This window comes from Lissotriton helveticus, chromosome 4_1 (assembly GCF_964261635.1).
Source record: "Lissotriton helveticus chromosome 4_1, aLisHel1.1, whole genome shotgun sequence".
Lineage (NCBI taxonomy): Eukaryota > Metazoa > Chordata > Amphibia > Caudata > Salamandridae > Lissotriton > Lissotriton helveticus.
The window spans coordinates 742787992-742808341 of record NC_136063.1 but is presented as its reverse complement, the minus strand read 5'-3'; positions in this window follow the sequence as shown (position 1 = coordinate 742808341).

Below are 20350 nucleotides of genomic sequence, written 5' to 3'. Positions count from 1 at the left end.
ATTCTTTGCCTGCTTCACTTCGTTTCATCCCTGATCTGCTTCAGTTCAGGAAACAATTAAAAACTCATTTATTCTCCTCTGGTTAGTTTCAGTGTCATCTGGTCCTCTCTGTTGTGTTGTGTGTTCCATCTCCAAAAGCGCCGGGATGCCTCTTGGCTGCGGCATCTGTGCGCTATACAAAATAAAATAACATAACAAATAACATAACATAGACCCCCCCTCTTTTAATCCTCCTGCCAAGATCTTTTCTTTAAGCCTGTATGATTTTAAAGTTAATCAGGATCCTTCTAGGGTTTTTCTTCCGGGGTTTTTTAAGAAAAGGGTCTTGATGAACTCGTTGCCTGTCATCCTCAAGAGTCTTTTAGTAAATATCTGCATGAAGCACTGTAAGGAGATTCATTATAAATAACCTTATATCTTCACCCTCTACGTCTTCTGGTACATCCAGGAGCCTGATGTTGTTCCTCCTTGTGGCATTTTCTAACTTTCTAATTTCTCTTTTAAGGTTTTATCCTCACCCCTACTCGTTTTGTTAGGTCTTCAAAAGCTAATTCCATTGCTCCATCTCTTTCGGAAATGGCGTTCATTTTAGACTCGAGAGTCTCACAGACTGTTTGTATTTGTAATTGATTATTTTCAGATATTGCGAACTTGTTTCTTATTTCTGTGAGCAGTGTCGTTAGTAACCTCTCAGTGGGAGAAGTAGCTCCCATGTCACATGCTGTATTTAGAGTGCCTTGTGAACTTTACTCTTCAGCTATACTCCCTTTTCCTAATGGGGCAGTTTTTCTCCAAGTTGGGCAAGGAAGAATAGGATAACAGATCATTTTCAGCTTCTTTAATCTCTTGTGAGAGTAATTCGTACCTGTTTTCTAAGGGTATTGGATCCATTTCCTCTCTTATCCCCCTATCGTTTGTATTCAAGGGTTGTAGTGGGGGTTGTTGTGCGCTCAAAGGGCTGTTTTCAATCACTATTGTGTCTGAAATAGGTCCGGGTAGATGATTTGATTCCTTTGGGGGGGGGGCTGTGTAGCCTGAAAATACGACCTTAATGATGAAGTAAACCGAATGTTTCCTGATTTATTTTTAGCATTTTTTTTCAATCTTTCCTGGAGGGAGTGTTAGCTGTAGGGGCTTTTGGATTCAGGATGTTATTAGCTGATTTCACTACTTTAGATTTCGGTTGTATCACCAAGGGACCTGACAGCGGAATCTTTATTAAGTATTTCAGGGGGAGATTTATTTACCCCCCCAAATGTCCCTGCTCCTGAGTGTATACCTATTGACTTTATTTGTCTAGGTGCACAAGCCCCCGTCCTGTCTCAACTGTTTCTCCTCTCCTTGTTCAAACTTTAACTTAGGCCCCCAGTCTCTCCCCCTTCTCCTTACCGGAATCATTGAAGTTAGCCATGGGTTAGGTTTTGCCTCCTTTGAGTTCTCCAGATACCCTCCTTCCTTGTTTTCTAATGTTTGGATTCTTATCTCATTAGCCTGGGGAGACCTGTAAAGAGCACCAGTCTGCCTGATAAACAAACACGAAAACAACAAGGCAGGCGCCGAGCTCCTCTGCAGCCCGACTCTGGCAGCAAAACCTCTCCTCTGCACTAATCGCGCTGCAGCCTCAGACCATCGCCCCCTACGAGGCACCGCCACCTCTCCGGCCGCCACCTCTGCATGTAGGACGCCGGGATCCGAAAACGCCGAGCTCGCAGAGCACGCCGAATCACCCCCCCCCACAACGGAGACACAACGAAGGCACCACAAACGTACCCAGACCGCGGAAAAACGTAGGAAATATTTTCTTTGCATTAACTTTCATCCATTTCGCTATTTAGTACATGCCTGGAGAGAGATTCATGAGTCTGCGACTGCTACTAACTAGCAGCCGCTATTTTCCCTGCTTCCCCAGCGATAACTGCTTTATTTTGCTGTTGGTCTTTTAATTCCTTACATAAAACTTCAATCCAATGTGTTTCGTTCAAATAGATAATTTGAACTTCATCAGGGCTTTCCAAATAACAATGGATGGCTGGAATATTCCCAATACTTTCTACAATATGGTCATAAGATTCCTCCTTTGTGCATAGGAAGATACATCATAAATGAAACCTTTCTTTAATAATGATCCATACGTATGCCCACGGATCTGATAGCCCATCAGTTGTGCCACTAATAGGCGGCAAGACGTCCACACGCCAACTGATCGATAGCATACATATGGATCATTATTAAAGAAATGTCTTATTGGAAACATAGGGGGACATGAGCACAGCAGAAAATTCAGAATTATGTTTACTTGAAAAATGTTACAGCATTGAGGTGGAATTTCGTCCCAGTGGGTAGTTAGAAAATCACATTAAAAAACACGTACTAGATCACCATGTTCCTTTTTACAAGACCACAAGCATGTATCAGATTTCAGGAGATGAGATTTAAATAAGCCAATGAGGGTCCAGTAAAGGTGGTGAGAAGCAAAACATGTTTAGATTAGAGAGGGAATTTGTTACGTAAAATAAGAGCATATTTTATTCCATGTTTAGGAGTCTGGTGGAGTAGAGGTATGGTCTTGAAAGTAAGTACTCCATTTGGATTGCATCAGTAAGGGGGAAACACTGGTAGAGGTGCATAACAATTTATATCATTTTGAAGCAGGGTGGCCTGATTGAAGACAGATAGAATAGATGATCGACCCCTTAACTTCTGGAGTGTTTTTCATATCTCTGTAACAGAGTTGTTAAACATGCTGGTTCGCTGTTCAAGCACATTTACCTTTTTGGGCTCTTTGTGTGCATATTCAAACTGCCTGGCTTTTTTTTTTTAGCAAATTGAGGATATCTATTTGTGCAGAACCTGCATCGATATCTTATTGGAGTCTGAAGATATAATGACACATGTGAATATATTTTAATCTTTTAAATACATTTGCTAAATATTTTGTTGCATTTCCTTAATGGTCAAGTAGAGATCCTGCAACGATAACCAAGCAATCCAAGGGAATTTTGGGGCATATTATCAAGGGGGTTTATCGCCGCTTTTTTGGCTTTAAAAGCCAAGAAAGCGGAGATAAAATTATCTCCCTATTACCTAACTGTCGCTAACACCAGTTAGCGACAGCTAGTAGGAGATAGCGACCATCTTGGGCCCCACTTTGCATGTCAGAGAAATGTATCACTAATGACATGCAAAGTGGGCGTGCCAAGATGTTAGCGACTGGAAACAGTCACTAACATAGCTATCTCCTATTACCAACTTTTGGAGATATTCGCGCTAAGCGCGAATATCTCCAAAAGCTAACACCTGCCCTGAGCAGTTCTTAGCCATGTTATTCAATGGGAGGTGGATAACATGGCTAAGCGCATTAGCTCGGTAATGCCTGAATATCGCTGACTTTTCAGCGCTATTCATGCATTGCGGACGATTTTTATCGCATTTGCTATAAACCTTGGTAATACCAAGGTTTATCTGCGATAAAAATCGCCGCAGGTCGGCGATACATTTTTGTCTCTAACCAAGCAATAGCGATAATTATCTAACCAAGCAATAGCGATAATTATCGCTATTGCTTGGTAATATGCCCCTTTGTTCTGAATGCCTGAATGTTTGAAGTCCAGCAAATATCAAATATGTGTAGGTTTTTATAAGGAATGCAGTTAGCATCACCAATTGTCTAATATTAGTGCAGATCTTAAAACCGTGGCATAATCATTGTTTATTGTAACTTTTCATTTGATTATAGGACTATAGATAAGTATAAAAACTTTTGGGCATTACCAAACCGGAGGGATATTCGATATTTACAACAACACAGCACACCAATGTGTTTTCATAAGCATTGGTGCTAAAAATAGCTGCCTAGCACCAATACAGACACCCTTGCTCCATAGTGCAAGGGTGCCCGTGTTGCACGGAATTATTGTTTATGTGCATATAGGAATTTCTTCCTGCACATAAACAATAGTTCCGGGACGCCTTCCCACAACCAAACAACCATTAATGGCATTTTGCTCTTTCTATGTGTGCTGCAGAATCACACATAGAAAAAGCAAAAACTGGGAGACATAAAAATATTTATCCTCGTTGCACTATTCTAACTCCTGCTATTGCATGGCATTCGTTTTTGGCGCTGTCTCAGATGTACAGATCCTTGTAAAACTGGGACAGTCTCAAAAAGCAAATGCTTTGCGGTGGAACACCCACAGCAACACCCTTTACACTCCCCTTTCACACAAGGGTACCATATTTACAAAGAGGCGTTAAGCCACAAAAAGTGGCTTTATGGCACTTTGTAAATAAGGTGCAGGGCATTGCACCACTGGAACATAACTAAAACTGGCGTTACGGTGGCACAATCCACTTGTAAATATGCCCATATATATTTTCAAATTTTGAACGACCTAAGGAATATACTGAAGAAGCCTCTTCTCTTTTACTATGGCTGGCTGGATATTTGTTAGATTTTCTTTTTTTTTTAATCCACACCATGGCAATTCGCTCTTCTCTTCCCTCATGCCGAAACATCTCCCTGCAAAAACTCAATATCTGCACCACACCCTCACACTGATTGGTTGATGGGAAAACGCGCTGAACAAGACATGTGTCAGACTTCCAACAATTATTCCCAAGAAAAACAAGTTAATTTCTTTCAATCTTCATCATGCAGGAACTTGTCTTTCCCATGGCTTGAGGTAAATATATATCCTTCTGTATCTTCTGAGTGTAGGGTTCACAGACATGGCTGGGTCTTACATGGTTTTCAACAGGGCCAAAGTTTTGAGGCCTATTTAACGAAATATTGAATATAGTGAAGGTAAGTGCAAGTTCTCTGTTCTTATCTTTACTACTTTTGTACCTTAAAAAGATATATGTTTGAGCGTATATGTATATATAAACAAAGGTTAATGTAACTTTCTAATTGGGGTAGTAATAATGCGTTATTTTGCATTAGAAAACCTCTTGCAGCCCACCAATAAGCCCAGATTGCTTCATTGTTTTCAGTATTCAGTGATGCTTTCATGTACATGTTTTGTATAGTTTAAGAGCCAATATAATACGGTTAAAAGAAAACCCTAGCAATTCATTGGAAAAACACAAAGGTTAAAATGACGTTATAGTTAGATGAAAATGGTCGTGGGGGTGCTGGAGAGTGTTTGCCTGGCCAATCCGGGGTGGAACGCTACAATGCTCCAGGACTGGCTGGGAGCGGCAGAATTGTCTGCCCGCGGCTCTGGCCTGAGCTGCGCATGGTGCGTCAACTTGCAGGATCTGATATCCCCCCACTGCCTGACCTGTGACAGTCCTTCTTCTCACAGCCTACCTGGGGTACACTTGAGATAACAACACACCTCAACTAAATTGATCAGGGGGCCAGGAGAGTGCTGAGTTCCTGTCTGCACTGAACTTTCTGACCTTGGGCCCTAGAGTAAGTTAAGCAGCCATGTTTTGAGCAGACACTATGCTGCTAGCCCTTGATGTGTTTTATTTGTGGGACGAGGCATCACATCCTGAACCCATAGTTGCGCCGCCGTTATGTGGCCCCCTGGCCGACCAACATCTGGTCCACAGTGAGCATCATGGGACGTAAGGACCGTAAGCAAAGATTATTGCAGTTTAGTCGACCGAACAACACGTCTGTGGAGCCTGAAACTATCATGGCTGAATGGGGGGCAGAGGGGACCTGTTCAGTTAATGCCCCTTCTGGATTAGACGCTCTGATACAGGAGCTGAGGGCGGGTTTCAAGGCCTTAGATATGCATTTTGATACCTTAGAAAAGCGTCTGTATACCATGGGGGCTAAATTGGTTGTGTATGAGAATCGCAAGGAGAAAATACACTGGTGTGAAGGCCGCACTCCGCAATTTGGCACTCAGGTATGGCATGATTTAACTGGCACGCCTTCGGGTGGATGTTATGGGGAGGTCCCGAATATTCAATACCCCCACAGCGGCTCACATTTTTGCAGAGACTATAAAGAGCTCTGTGGTGCCAAGAATAAAGAGAGTTCAAGAGTTTCTCCCCCGCAAAGTTGCTCGGTGGCTAGTGTAGAACTCCTTTCCTCCGAATGATCGAAGCTGCTGGCACCAGAGCGCAAAGACTAATTCATCTGAGACCTTTTGTTTTAGGGCAAACAATGTGTTTTCAACTCTTTAACAAAGTTGCCTAGTTGGGGAGGTATGCAGACAAAATATCGATATTTAAATATCGATATACAATTATATCGAAGTTTAAATATCGATGGGACAAAATATAGACGGTAAGTAATATCGATAGATTTAATATCGATATTAGTAATATCGAAGTTTTAAATATCGATGTCTTTAATATCGATGTTAATAATTTCGATGTTACTAATATCGATTTTTAAATTATTTTTGTGTATATTATTATGTATTTATTATGTTTTTAATTTATTTTTATGTAATTTAATAAAATTTTGCATTTTAGTACTGTAGCGGGTTGTGGGTTTATAGGGGAATAGGGTGGGAAGTAATTTAATTATGTTAAATTTGCTATTAATTAGTAGGACTTATACATTATTTTAATTAATTGGTAATTAATTTTAATTAATTGGTAATTAATTTTAATTAATTGATTAATTGATAAATATGTTCTGTAGCGGGTTGTGGGTTTATAGGGGAATAGGGTCGGAAGTAATTTAATTATGTTAAATTAATTATTAATTAGTAGGAATTATAAATTAATTTTAATTAATTGGTAATTATTTTTAATTCATTGGTAATTAATTTTAATTAATTGATTAATTGATAAATATGTTCTGTAGCGGGTTGTGGGTTTATAGGGGAATATGGTGGGAAGTAATTTAATTATGTTATATTAATTAATAATTAGTAAGAATTATAAATAAATTTTAATTAATTGGTAATTATTTTTAATTAATTGGTGATTAATTTTAATTAATTGATTAATTGATAAATATGTTCTGTAGCGGGTTGTGGGTTTATAAGGGAATAGGGTGGGAAGTAATTTAATTATGTTAAATTAATTATTAATTAGTACGAATTAGAAATTAAATCTAATTATTTGGTAATTATTTTTAATTAATTGGTAATTCATTTTGATTAATTGATAATTATGTTCTGTAGCGGGTTGTGGGTTTATAGTAAAATAGGGTGGGAAGTATTTTAAATGTAATTAAGTAATAATGTTCTTTAATTAATTGTTTTGTTAATTATATAATTGTTAAATAATTATTAATTGGTAATTAAATAATATTATATGGTATTTTTTATAAATTTTTTGGGTTAAAAATATTTTGCTCATCATGTTTTCAAATTATGTATTGGTATTTGTAAATTGTTTATATTTATTTATTAGTTAATATTTTTATTATTTAAAAAAATACATTTATTTATAAGTTAGTTATTTTTACCCCTACGCTATCCAACACTTTCCCTACTGTTGCACTCTCCGGAGTGGGAATAGTAATTTTTACCTCTACGCTATCCAACACTTTCCCTAATGTTGCACTCTCTGGAGTTGGAATAGTAATTGTTACCCCTACGCTATCCAACACTTTCCTTACTGTTGCACTCTCTGGAGTGGGAATAGTAATTTTTACCCCTACGCTATCCAACACTTTCCCTACTGTTGCACTCTCTGGAGTTGGAATAGTAATTTTTACCCCTACGCTATCCAGCAGTTTCCCTACTGTTGCACTCTCTGGAGTGGGAATAGTAATTTTTACCCCTACGCTATCCAACACTTTCCCTACTGTTTCACTCTCTGGAGTGGGAATAGTAATTTTTACCCCTACGCTATCCAACACTTTCCCTACTGTTGCACTCTCTGGAGTGGGAATAGTAATTTTTAGCCCTACGCCATCCAACACTTTCCCTACTGTTGCACTCTCTGGAGTTGGAATAGTAATTGTTACCCCTATGCTATCCAACACTTTCCATACTGTTGCACTCTCTGGAGTTGGAATAGTAATTGTTACCCCTACGCTATCCAACACTTTCCCTACTGTTTCACTCTCTGGATTTGGAATAGTAATTGTTACCCCTACGCTATCCAACACTTTCCCTACTGTTGCACTCTCTGGAGTTGGAATAGTAATTGTTACCCCTACGCTATCCAACACTTTCCCTACTGTTGCACTCTCTGGAGTTGGAATAGTAATTGTTACCCCTACGCTATCCAACACTTTCCCTACTGTTGCACTCTCCGGAGTGGGAATAGTAATTTTTACCTCTACGCTATCCAACACTTTCCCTACTGTTGCACTCTCTGGAGTTGGAATAGTAATTGTTACCCCTACACTATCCAACACTTTCCTTACTGTTGCACTCTCTGGAGTGGGAATAGTAATTTTTAGCCCTACGCTATCCAACACTTTCCCTACTGTTGCACTCTCTGGAGTTGGAATAGTAATTGTTACCCCTACGCTATCCAACACTTTCCCTACTGTTGCACTCTCTGGATTTGGAATAGTAATTGTTACCCCTACGCTATCCAACACTTTCCCTACTGTTGCACTCTCCGGAGTGGGAATAGTAATTTTTACCTCTACGCTATCCAACACTTTCCCTACTGTTGCACTCTCTGGAGTTGGAATAGTAATTGTTACCCCTACGCTATCCAACACTTTCCTTACTGTTGCACTCTCTGGAGTGGGAATAGTAATTTTTACCCCTACGCTATCCAACACTTTCCCTACTGTTGCACTCTCTGGAGTTGGAATAGTAATTTTTACCCCTACGCTATCCAGCAGTTTCCCTACTGTTGCACTCTCTGGAGTGGGAATAGTAATTTTTACCCCTACGCTATCCAACACTTTCCCTACTGTTTCACTCTCTGGAGTGGGAATAGTAATTGTTACCCCTACGCTATCCAACACTTTCCATACTGTTGCACTCTCTGGAGTTGGAATAGTAATTTTTACCCCTACGCTATCCAACACTTTCCCTACTGTTGCACTCTCTGGAGTGGGAATAGTAATTTTTCCACCTACGCTATCCAACACTTTCCCTACTGTTGCACTCTCTGGAGTGGGAATAGTAATTTTTACCCCTACGCTATCCAACACTTTCCCTACTGTTGCACTCTCTGGAGTGGGAATAGTAATTTTACCCCTACGCTATCCAAAATGTATTTAATTTTTTTTATTAGTTTTACATTGTTATTAATTGTTATTTATATTATCATTTTATGTATATAAATGTATTTGTAATTTATTATATTTTCATTTATTTATAAGTTATTAAAATAATTATTTTAGAGTTATTAATAATGAAGTATATACTATGTATTATATCTTTATTATTATTAGTTTTTATTACATTATTTATTAATTTAAATATTATAATATATTTTTAACTATGTTTATTACATTTATAAGTATTATTTTGTTAATATTACATTGTTTTTTTATTTAAAAAAACTATATCTTTAAATAAACGATATTTTTGACATCGATATATTTTTTTCGATATTTTTATACTTACCTTGTTAGAGATAGGATCTCGATATTATTGTCATCGATATTTTTGTTGTGATATTTTGGTATGTAGATATGTTTGTAGTCGATATTTTGTCATAGATTCAGTTGGGGAGGTGTTGCCTAATACCAAGTGTGTATCACTTTAAATTTGCTATAAAAGTCCGAATGTACTTTGTTTTACTCCTATGGTGATTCCATGTTACATTATATTGCTTATTTAATGGGGATATTCCCTGTGATTGGATGCGTAGGGATGGGTGGGGTGTGGTGGGTGGGGTCGTTCATGTTCACAGGAAACCATTGCTTTCTTTCAGTTTACTCATTGTAGCATGTTGTGTTTTGATTTTGACGCATAATCACAGTCATTTTTAAATTATCTGCTTGTCTTTGTGGGGCAAATTGTTCACCTTTTTGGAGGTGGCACTGATCACTTGGAAGTTGAGAGGCTTAAACAACGTGAGGAAGGGGAAACACGTTTTGCACTACTAACAGAGACACCAAGTTGATGTTGCATTTCTACAACAGACACACTTGCCCAAGTCAGCTATCACCAGCTGTGCCTCGTCCTTTGGCCCCCATCGTTACTTTGCAAAATGTAGCACGTATGCCAGGGGTACGGTTGTACTGATCCATAGACTCCTGGCCTTTTAATTTTCTAGGGTCCGCAAAAATAGTGAGGGTCGCTATATGATGGTAGTGGGTCACTTGATGGGCCATCGCATGGCGTTTGTTTGTGTTTACGCGCCTAATGTTGACAGCCCAGAATTCTTTCACAAAGTCCAAACGCAGCTAATACAGTTAGACGTAGACTACGTTTGCATGGGTGGGGACTTTAACCGCCAATTGGATTCCGCGCATCACAGTACGTCTGACTCTCCAGACACTAAACCTCGAGTGCACAGAGCATTGCTGGAACTTTGTGGCTCAATTGGTCTTATTGATGTGTGTCGACACTGCCACCCGTGGTAATCGGCATATACCCACTACTCTGCACAGTTAAATACCTGGAATTTTTTTTATTTAAAAAAAAAGAAAAATACAATCTTAGAGTTACAAAAAACACTGACATTCACCAGTTATAGTTTACTATCTAATTATAACTTACGGCCCCACCATGCACTGCTTATGATCTCCCATATTACATCACTCATGACATATTCAACTAAATCACCGATGACATCACTGTTGACAAATCTAAAATGACAGTCTTGAATTCATCAATTAATGTATAGTTCTTTTTAACATAAGGCAAAATAATACTACCATACCTGTAGACTTTGGTAATGAAGGGGGCACAATACCCTGCTTGTATGTTTAGGTTTTATTGGCATTAAGAGATATTAATGCATCCTGCTTTCTTGCTTTCTTCCGTCTCCTCTTTCTGCAGGGCCTTCTGCTTCAGGCCCTTGGAGGTGGAGTCCTGGCCGCCATTGTCACTCGGACAAAAGAAGTGCTCAGGTAAGTGTTTTTGTGAATTAAAGTTTATCCAGGGAAGGGTGCGGGGGATATAAGAATTTATAGTATAATGTGAAGGGAGTATGGGTAGGGGTGTGGAGTAACCAAAGGAAAGAAGTAACCAATAGCGGTACGTTTTCTCACATTCCTTTTAGCTCTCCTCTTTCTCTTTTGCTTTTATTGTTTCAGGCTGTCCCTCCCTTTAGACTAGTTTCTCATCCCCATCCCACTCACGTCCTTCTTTTACTCCCCCTTCTCCTTTTATTTTTTTATTTTTATTTTGTGTCTTTTGTAAAGCGCTCAGCTACCCCAACGGGGTGTCCAGGCGCTGATTGATTGGGGGCCTCAGGGAGAAACCAGGGATGGGCGGTTAACGGCAGAAAAGGAAAGTTTTCAGAGCGCGACGGAATTCTGGTTCAGTCTTACTCATGCGTAAGTTGAGAGGCAGCTTATTCCATCGCTGGGTGGCGCCTAGTTCAAATGTTCTTCTCCAGAGCGAGATTTTTTAAATCTTGGTGTGACCAGTAGGCTTTTAGAGTTGGAGCGAAGTGAGCGAGAATTGCAGTAAGGGCGGAGAATTGATCTGAGATGAGCAGATCCGTTACCCTGGGTAGAGAGGTAGGCTAGTGTCATAGCTTTAAACTCAATGCGTTTGCTTATGGATAGCCAATGCAGTTCACGGAGGTAAGGAGATATATGCTGTCTACTTGAAAAGCCCCCTATCAAGCGGGCTGCAGCATTTTGAACCGTTTGGAGTTTGTGACATAGGCCAGTGGATAAACCTAAGTAGAGTCTATTCGCGTAGTCCAAGTGGGAGATGATCAGCGCGTGGACTATTGTCTTTCGATTGTCACATGGAAGGTAATTGATGAGTTTTTAAAGAATTTTAATCTTGGAGAAACAAGCGGCTGAGACTGATTGAACTTGACAGTTAAGTGACAGCTGTTGGTCCCAGCGTACTCCAAGATTCCTAACTGAATCTTTAGGGGAGGGAGCTTGGCTCAGATCTACTGGCCACCAAATATTAGGGCCAAGAGGGGAAGGCTGATTGAAGAAAAGCACTTCTGTTTTAGTTGCATTTAATCTCAAGGAGTTAAGATCCATCCAGTGAGCGATGTCTCTGATACAAGATTTAAGGGGGTCAAAGGTAAAAGTGGATGGGTTATCGAAAGTAAAAAGCAGTTGAATATCATCGGCATAAGTTTTGATGCCGGTGTTGGAAATCATGTCAGCAAGCTGGGAAAAGTAAACATTAAAAAGTAGGGGGCTCAGAGAGGAGCCCTGGGGGACACCCCATTTCAGTGGCTTGGGAGTGGAAGTGAAAGGGGGAGTGTGGACCAATTGTGTGTGGTTTAACAAAAAAGAGCTAATCCATTTAAGGACATTGCCCTGGATTCCCACAGCTTTCAGTCGATCCAGTAAGATTGGGTGGGATACGGTGTCGAATGCTGCTGATAAATCCAGCAGCACCAACACCGCCCGGGATCCTCGGTCCAGAGCCCATCGGATGGAGTCCGCCATCTCTATGAGGGCAGACTCAGTACTATATCCTTTATGGAAGCCATGTTGGGAGTCATGAAAAAGGCCGTGGTTCTCAATGAAATTCTCACTGCTCCATCAGGATTCAAGCAAGCCGGGCCGAAGAGGCTGAAATGCCAGAAACCGGTCCCCGGTAGCTTGTCTCCTTTCTGGTGAAGAATTGGCTTGGTAGTTTGGTCTGCCCTGTTCCCATGATGCACTGGGCCAGGGACAGACTAATTTGCATATAGCCAGGTTCTGAGCTGGGATGGGGCAGTGAGATAAATAACGGTGATGGATCAAGCCCTGATCTTTGGACTGGGTAAGAGTGGTCTGCTTAATTCAGACACTCTGTTCATCACCACCCCCTTTTTCTGAATCGTTTTTGGCCACTATAGGTGTGGCAGGGTATACTCAGACATGAGTCCCTTTCTCACTGCTCCATCAGGATTCAAGCAAGCCGGGCCGAAGAGGCTGAAATGCCAGAAACCGGTCCCCGGTAGCTTGTCTCCTTTCTGGTGAAGAATTGGCTTGGTAGTTTGGTCTGCCCTGTTCCCATGATGCACTGGGCCAGGGACAGACTAATTTGCATATAGCCAGGTTCTGAGCTGGGATGGGGCAGTGAGATAAATAACGGTGATGGATCAAGCCCTGATCTTTGGACTGGGTAAGAGTGGTCTGCTTAATTCAGACACTCTGTTCATCACCACCCCCTTTTTCTGAATCGTTTTTGGCCACTATAGGTGTGGCAGGGTATACTCAGACATGAGTCCCTTTCTCACTGCTCCATCAGGATTCAAGCAAGCCGGGCCGAAGAGGCTGAAATGCCAGAAACCGGTCCCCGGTAGCTTGTCTCCTTTCTGGTGAAGAATTGGCTTGGTAGTTTGGTCTGCCCTGTTCCCATGATGCACTGGGCCAGGGACAGACTAATTTGCATATAGCCAGGTTCTGAGCTGGGATGGGGCAGTGAGATAAATAACGGTGATGGATCAAGCCCTGATCTTTGGACTGGGTAAGAGTGGTCTGCTTAATTCAGACACTCTGTTCATCACCACCCCCTTTTTCTGAATCGTTTTTGGCCACTATAGGTGTGGCAGGGTATACTCAGACATGAGTCCCTTTCTCACTGCTCCATCAGGATTCAAGCAAGCCGGGCCGAAGAGGCTGAAATGCCAGAAACCGGTCCCCGGTAGCTTGTCTCCTTTCTGGTGAAGAATTGGCTTGGTAGTTTGGTCTGCCCTGTTCCCATGATGCACTGGGCCAGAGACAGACTAATTTGCATATAGCCAGGTTCTGAGCTGGGATGGGGCAGTGAGATAAATAACGGTGATGGATCAAGCCCTGATCTTTGGACTGGGTAAGAGTGGTCTGCTTAATTCAGACACTCTGTTCATCACCACCCCCTTTTTCTGAATCGTTTTTGGCCACTATAGGTGTGGCAGGGTATACTCAGACATGAGTCCCTTTCTCACTGCTCCATCAGGATTCAAGCAAGCCGGGCCGAAGAGGCTGAAATGCCAGAAACCGGTCCCCGGTAGCTTGTCTCCTTTCTGGTGAAGAATTGGCTTGGTAGTTTGGTCTGCCCTGTTCCCATGATGCACTGGGCCAGGGACAGACTAATTTGCATATAGCCAGGTTCTGAGCTGGGATGGGGCAGTGAGATAAATAACGGTGATGGATCAAGCCCTGATCTTTGGACTGGGTAAGAGTGGTCTGCTTAATTCAGACACTCTGTTCATCACCACCCCCTTTTTCTGAATCGTTTTTGGCCACTATAGGTGTGGCAGGGTATACTCAGACATGAGTCCCTTTCTCACTGCTCCATCAGGATTCAAGCAAGCCGGGCCGAAGAGGCTGAAATGCCAGAAACCGGTCCCCGGTAGCTTGTCTCCTTTCTGGTGAAGAATTGGCTTGGTAGTTTGGTCTGCCCTGTTCCCATGATGCACTGGGCCAGGGACAGACTAATTTGCATATAGCCAGGTTCTGAGCTGGGATGGGGCAGTGAGATAAATAACGGTGATGGATCAAGCCCTGATCTTTGGACTGGGTAAGAGTGGTCTGCTTAATTCAGACACTCTGTTCATCACCACCCCCTTTTTCTGAATCGTTTTTGGCCACTATAGGTGTGGCAGGGTATACTCAGACATGAGTCCCTTTCTCACTGCTCCATCAGGATTCAAGCAAGCCGGGCCGAAGAGGCTGAAATGCCAGAAACCGGTCCCCGGTAGCTTGTCTCCTTTCTGGTGAAGAATTGGCTTGGTAGTTTGGTCTGCCCTGTTCCCATGATGCACTGGGCCAGGGACAGACTAATTTGCATATAGCCAGGTTCTGAGCTGGTATGGGGCAGTGAGATAAATAACGGTGATGGATCAAGCCCTGATCTTTGGACTGGGTAAGAGTGGTCTGCTTAATTCAGACACTCTGTTCATCACCACCCCCTTTTTCTGAATCGTTTTTGGCCACTATAGGTGTGGCAGGGTATACTCAGACATGAGTCCCTTTCTCACTGCTCCATCAGGATTCAAGCAAGCCGGGCCGAAGAGGCTGAAATGCCAGAAACCGGTCCCCGGTAGCTTGTCTCCTTTCTGGTGAAGAATTGGCTTGGTAGTTTGGTCTGCCCTGTTCCCATGATGCACTGGGCCAGAGACAGACTAATTTGCATATAGCCAGGTTCTGAGCTGGGATGGGGCAGTGAGATAAATAACGGTGATGGATCAAGCCCTGATCTTTGGACTGGGTAAGAGTGGTCTGCTTAATTCAGACACTCTGTTCATCACCACCCCCTTTTTCTGAATCGTTTTTGGCCACTATAGGTGTGGCAGGGTATACTCAGACATGAGTCCCTTTCTCACTGCTCCATCAGGATTCAAGCAAGCCGGGCCGAAGAGGCTGAAATGCCAGAAACCGGTCCCCGGTAGCTTGTCTCCTTTCTGGTGAAGAATTGGCTTGGTAGTTTGGTCTGCCCTGTTCCCATGATGCACTGGGCCAGGGACAGACTAATTTGCATATAGCCAGGTTCTGAGCTGGGATGGGGCAGTGAGATAAATAACGGTGATGGATCAAGCCCTGATCTTTGGACTGGGTAAGAGTGGTCTGCTTAATTCAGACACTCTGTTCATCACCACCCCCTTTTTCTGAATCGTTTTTGGCCACTATAGGTGTGGCAGGGTATACTCAGACATGAGTCCCTTTCTCACTGCTCCATCAGGATTCAAGCAAGCCGGGCCGAAGAGGCTGAAATGCCAGAAACCGGTCCCCGGTAGCTTGTCTCCTTTCTGGTGAAGAATTGGCTTGGTAGTTTGGTCTGCCCTGTTCCCATGATGCACTGGGCCAGGGACAGACTAATTTGCATATAGCCAGGTTCTGAGCTGGGATGGGGCAGTGAGATAAATAACGGTGATGGATCAAGCCCTGATCTTTGGACTGGGTAAGAGTGGTCTGCTTAATTCAGACACTCTGTTCATCACCACCCCCTTTTTCTGAATCGTTTTTGGCCACTATAGGTGTGGCAGGGTATACTCAGACATGAGTCCCTTTCTCACTGCTCCATCAGGATTCAAGCAAGCCGGGCCGAAGAGGCTGAAATGCCAGAAACCGGTCCCCGGTAGCTTGTCTCCTTTCTGGTGAAGAATTGGCTTGGTAGTTTGGTCTGCCCTGTTCCCATGATGCACTGGGCCAGGGACAGACTAATTTGCATATAGCCAGGTTCTGAGCTGGTATGGGGCAGTGAGATAAATAACGGTGATGGATCAAGCCCTGATCTTTGGACTGGGTAAGAGTGGTCTGCTTAATTCAGACACTCTGTTCATCACCACCCCCTTTTTCTGAATCGTTTTTGGCCACTATAGGTGTGGCAGGGTATACTCAGACATGAGTCCCTTTCTCACTGCTCCATCAGGATTCAAGCAAGCCGGGCCGAAGAGGCTGAAATGCCAGAAACCGGTCCCCGGTAGCTTGTCTCCTTTCTGGTGAAGAATTGGCTTGGTAGTTTGGTCTGCCCTGTTCCCATGATGCACTGGGCCAGGGACAGACTAATTTGCATATAGCCAGGTTCTGAGCTGGGATGGGGCAGTGAGATAAATAACGGTGATGGATCAAGCCCTGATCTTTGGACTGGGTAAGAGTGGTCTGCTTAATTCAGACACTCTGTTCATCACCACCCCCTTTTTCTGAATCGTTTTTGGCCACTATAGGTGTGGCAGGGTATACTCAGACATGAGTCCCTTTCTCACTGCTCCATCAGGATTCAAGCAAGCCGGGCCGAAGAGGCTGAAATGCCAGAAACCGGTCCCCGGTAGCTTGTCTCCTTTCTGGTGAAGAATTGGCTTGGTAGTTTGGTCTGCCCTGTTCCCATGATGCACTGGGCCAGGGACAGACTAATTTGCATATAGCCAGGTTCTGAGCTGGGATGGGGCAGTGAGATAAATAACGGTGATGGATCAAGCCCTGATCTTTGGACTGGGTAAGAGTGGTCTGCTTAATTCAGACACTCTGTTCATCACCACCCCCTTTTTCTGAATCGTTTTTGGCCACTATAGGTGTGGCAGGGTATACTCAGACATGAGTCCCTTTCTCACTGCTCCATCAGGATTCAAGCAAGCCGGGCCGAAGAGGCTGAAATGCCAGAAACCGGTCCCCGGTAGCTTGTCTCCTTTCTGGTGAAGAATTGGCTTGGTAGTTTGGTCTGCCCTGTTCCCATGATGCACTGGGCCAGGGACAGACTAATTTGCATATAGCCAGGTTCTGAGCTGGGATGGGGCAGTGAGATAAATAACGGTGATGGATCAAGCCCTGATCTTTGGACTGGGTAAGAGTGGTCTGCTTAATTCAGACACTCTGTTCATCACCACCCCCTTTTTCTGAATCGTTTTTGGCCACTATAGGTGTGGCAGGGTATACTCAGACATGAGTCCCTTTCTCACTGCTCCATCAGGATTCAAGCAAGCCGGGCCGAAGAGGCTGAAATGCCAGAAACCGGTCCCCGGTAGCTTGTCTCCTTTCTGGTGAAGAATTGGCTTGGTAGTTTGGTCTGCCCTGTTCCCATGATGCACTGGGCCAGGGACAGACTAATTTGCATATAGCCAGGTTCTGAGCTGGGATGGGGCAGTGAGATAAATAACGGTGATGGATCAAGCCCTGATCTTTGGACTGGGTAAGAGTGGTCTGCTTAATTCAGACACTCTGTTCATCACCACCCCCTTTTTCTGAATCGTTTTTGGCCACTATAGGTGTGGCAGGGTATACTCAGACATGAGTCCCTTTCTCACTGCTCCATCAGGATTCAAGCAAGCCGGGCCGAAGAGGCTGAAATGCCAGAAACCGGTCCCCGGTAGCTTGTCTCCTTTCTGGTGAAGAATTGGCTTGGTAGTTTGGTCTGCCCTGTTCCCATGATGCACTGGGCCAGGGACAGACTAATTTGCATATAGCCAGGTTCTGAGCTGGGATGGGGCAGTGAGATAAATAACGGTGATGGATCAAGCCCTGATCTTTGGACTGGGTAAGAGTGGTCTGCTTAATTCAGACACTCTGTTCATCACCACCCCCTTTTTCTGAATCGTTCAAATATCTCGGCTGGGTCCGGGAGGAGGGATATCGGTCTATAGTTAGCTGGATTTCCTGGGTCGGAGTTGGCCTTTTTTAGGATGGGAACAATAAAAGCCTGTTTCCATACTTCCGGATAGCAACACATACTTAGGGATGCATTCCATATTGTTTTGAGATGAGGGTTAAGGAATGGAGCCAAGGCTTTATATTGTTTTACTGGCCAGGGATCCGTTGGGGATCCTGACCTGCATCTAAGTAGTTCCTGCAAGGAGGCCTCTTCAGATATCCAGGCGGAGTAATATCAGGTAGATTCACCATTGGATTAATATTCACGTTGGTAGGGAATGAAGCCTGGATCTGGGTGATCTTATCCTCAAAGTATTCAGACAGCTGAGAACATAGTTCTTGGGAGGTGGGCTGTTGCCGGGTCAAGGCCTGAGGATCGGTGAAAGATCTGACAATAGAAAAGAATTCTCGCGGAGCATTGCTAGCTTTGTTGATCTTCTCTGCTAGAAAACCTCTTTTATGATTGATGATCTGTTTACGATAATCTTTAAGGGCATTACGGTACTCTAGTTTGCTTTCTACAGTATATCCAGATCTCCAACGTCTTTCCAGTATTTTACAGAGTGATTTTTGTTGACGTAATTCGTCAGAGTACCAGGGGGCTGCAGGTGAGGCTCTGAAAGTCTTTATTGGCCTGAGACGGGCCAATGTATCAATAGCCTTGACGATCCAGGTGTTCAGATTAGTGATGCGGAAATCTAAATTTGCAGCGGAGAGCGGGCTAATGTCTTTGAGATACTCCTCAATAGAGGCCTGGGAAATTTTACTGCAGTTTCTTCCTAATACTCGTGGAGTAGAAATGGGTCTGTCTAGATGGGTTAGAAGGATAGAAAATGGGATGAGGAAATGGTCCGACCAAATGACTGGAATGGGAGCTTCGATTGTTATATCAGGGAGGTTGGAACAGATTAGGTCCAGTATGTGGCCCGCCCTATGGGTAGGGTGAACAACTAGCTGCCGTAGATTACAGGCAGCCAGAGTGGATAAAAAGTTAGAGCTGACCGGACACGAGGGGTCGTCCGTGTGTAAATTACAGTCTCCTAGAACTGAAAAATTAGCGTAACGAGCACAGGACTGAGTAATGTAGTCCAAAAGGGCTGGAAGGTGAGAGGGACTAGAGTTGGGGGGTCGATATAATAAAAGACCCGTGAAGGATACAGCTGCCGAGCATTTAACACAGAATGGAAGCCCTTCAATACAGTCAATAGGGTCAAATGAGGTAGATGAAATGGACCATTTGTTTTTGTAAATAATGGCCAACCCGCCACCCTTTTTACCGCCTTGTCGGTTGGCGCAGATAATGCCAAAACCTTCTGGAACAGCCAAGGAGATGGCGGGATTGGTGTCTTCGTTGAGCCATGTCTCGGTCAAAAACAGCAAGTCCCAATCGTTGTCCGATAGGGATTGCTGGATGTCCAAAGAATGTTTAACCAACGACTGGCAGTTAATCAGGGATATTTTAATGGGAATAGACTTTTTAGGTGCACGGGAGAGCATCCGAGAGGGAGGTTTAATGGGGCGACCAATAACCCCGTGGGTGTCTAGGCACCAGGGAAAGCCACGTCCCTCCGGGGCCGTGGCAAGGAGTCTCCGCGTTTCTCTGTGCTGTTTGACCTCTCGTCGTTTAGGTCTTCTCTCCACCATCAGGTTTGGGATCTCTGCACACCGGGGAATTGCGATTTTCTCCTGGATCTGGGCCCAGATGTATAAAAGGGTCTTCCTCACCAACAATGCTGTTTCTCCCTCAGTCCTTGATTCTTCTCCGCCTATGCTCTCACTTTCACCCGCTCTCCTTGGCATTCCCAGAAGTCTGCTTAACACGTTCTCTTCACTGTTCTTGGGCGTGTCGCATGTGATGTCAGCCCGCTGGTCTTCGCTTGCTCCTTGTATAAAGGGACTGCTTGCTCGTTTTTCTTCCTTGTGGTTTTGCTGATAGCAGTCAAGCCAATTGGTGAAAGGGGACTGAAAATATAGGAGAGAAAGACACATGAAGGGATGGTGTTATACTCCTTCTCTCTCCTTCTGTGACAGGGACTTCCTGACAATACCTCACTGTCCATAGAAGGTCCTTTGCTACGTAATAAGGCTTGAGTATGTGGAGGGGGTGAGATCTCCATGAGAGGTGCACAGAGAGTTGAATTTGTGCATAGTTGGGTCTTGCCTCACTAAGGGTGCTTGGGTGCCTGGTGGCAGTGGGCTTTATGAACAGTGGCTTCCTACTCAATGGGGCTTGGATCGCTGGAGGGAGTGGGCTCTATTCACAGTATGCACACTGAGTGCAAACTGTACATAATAGGAACGCCCACATCT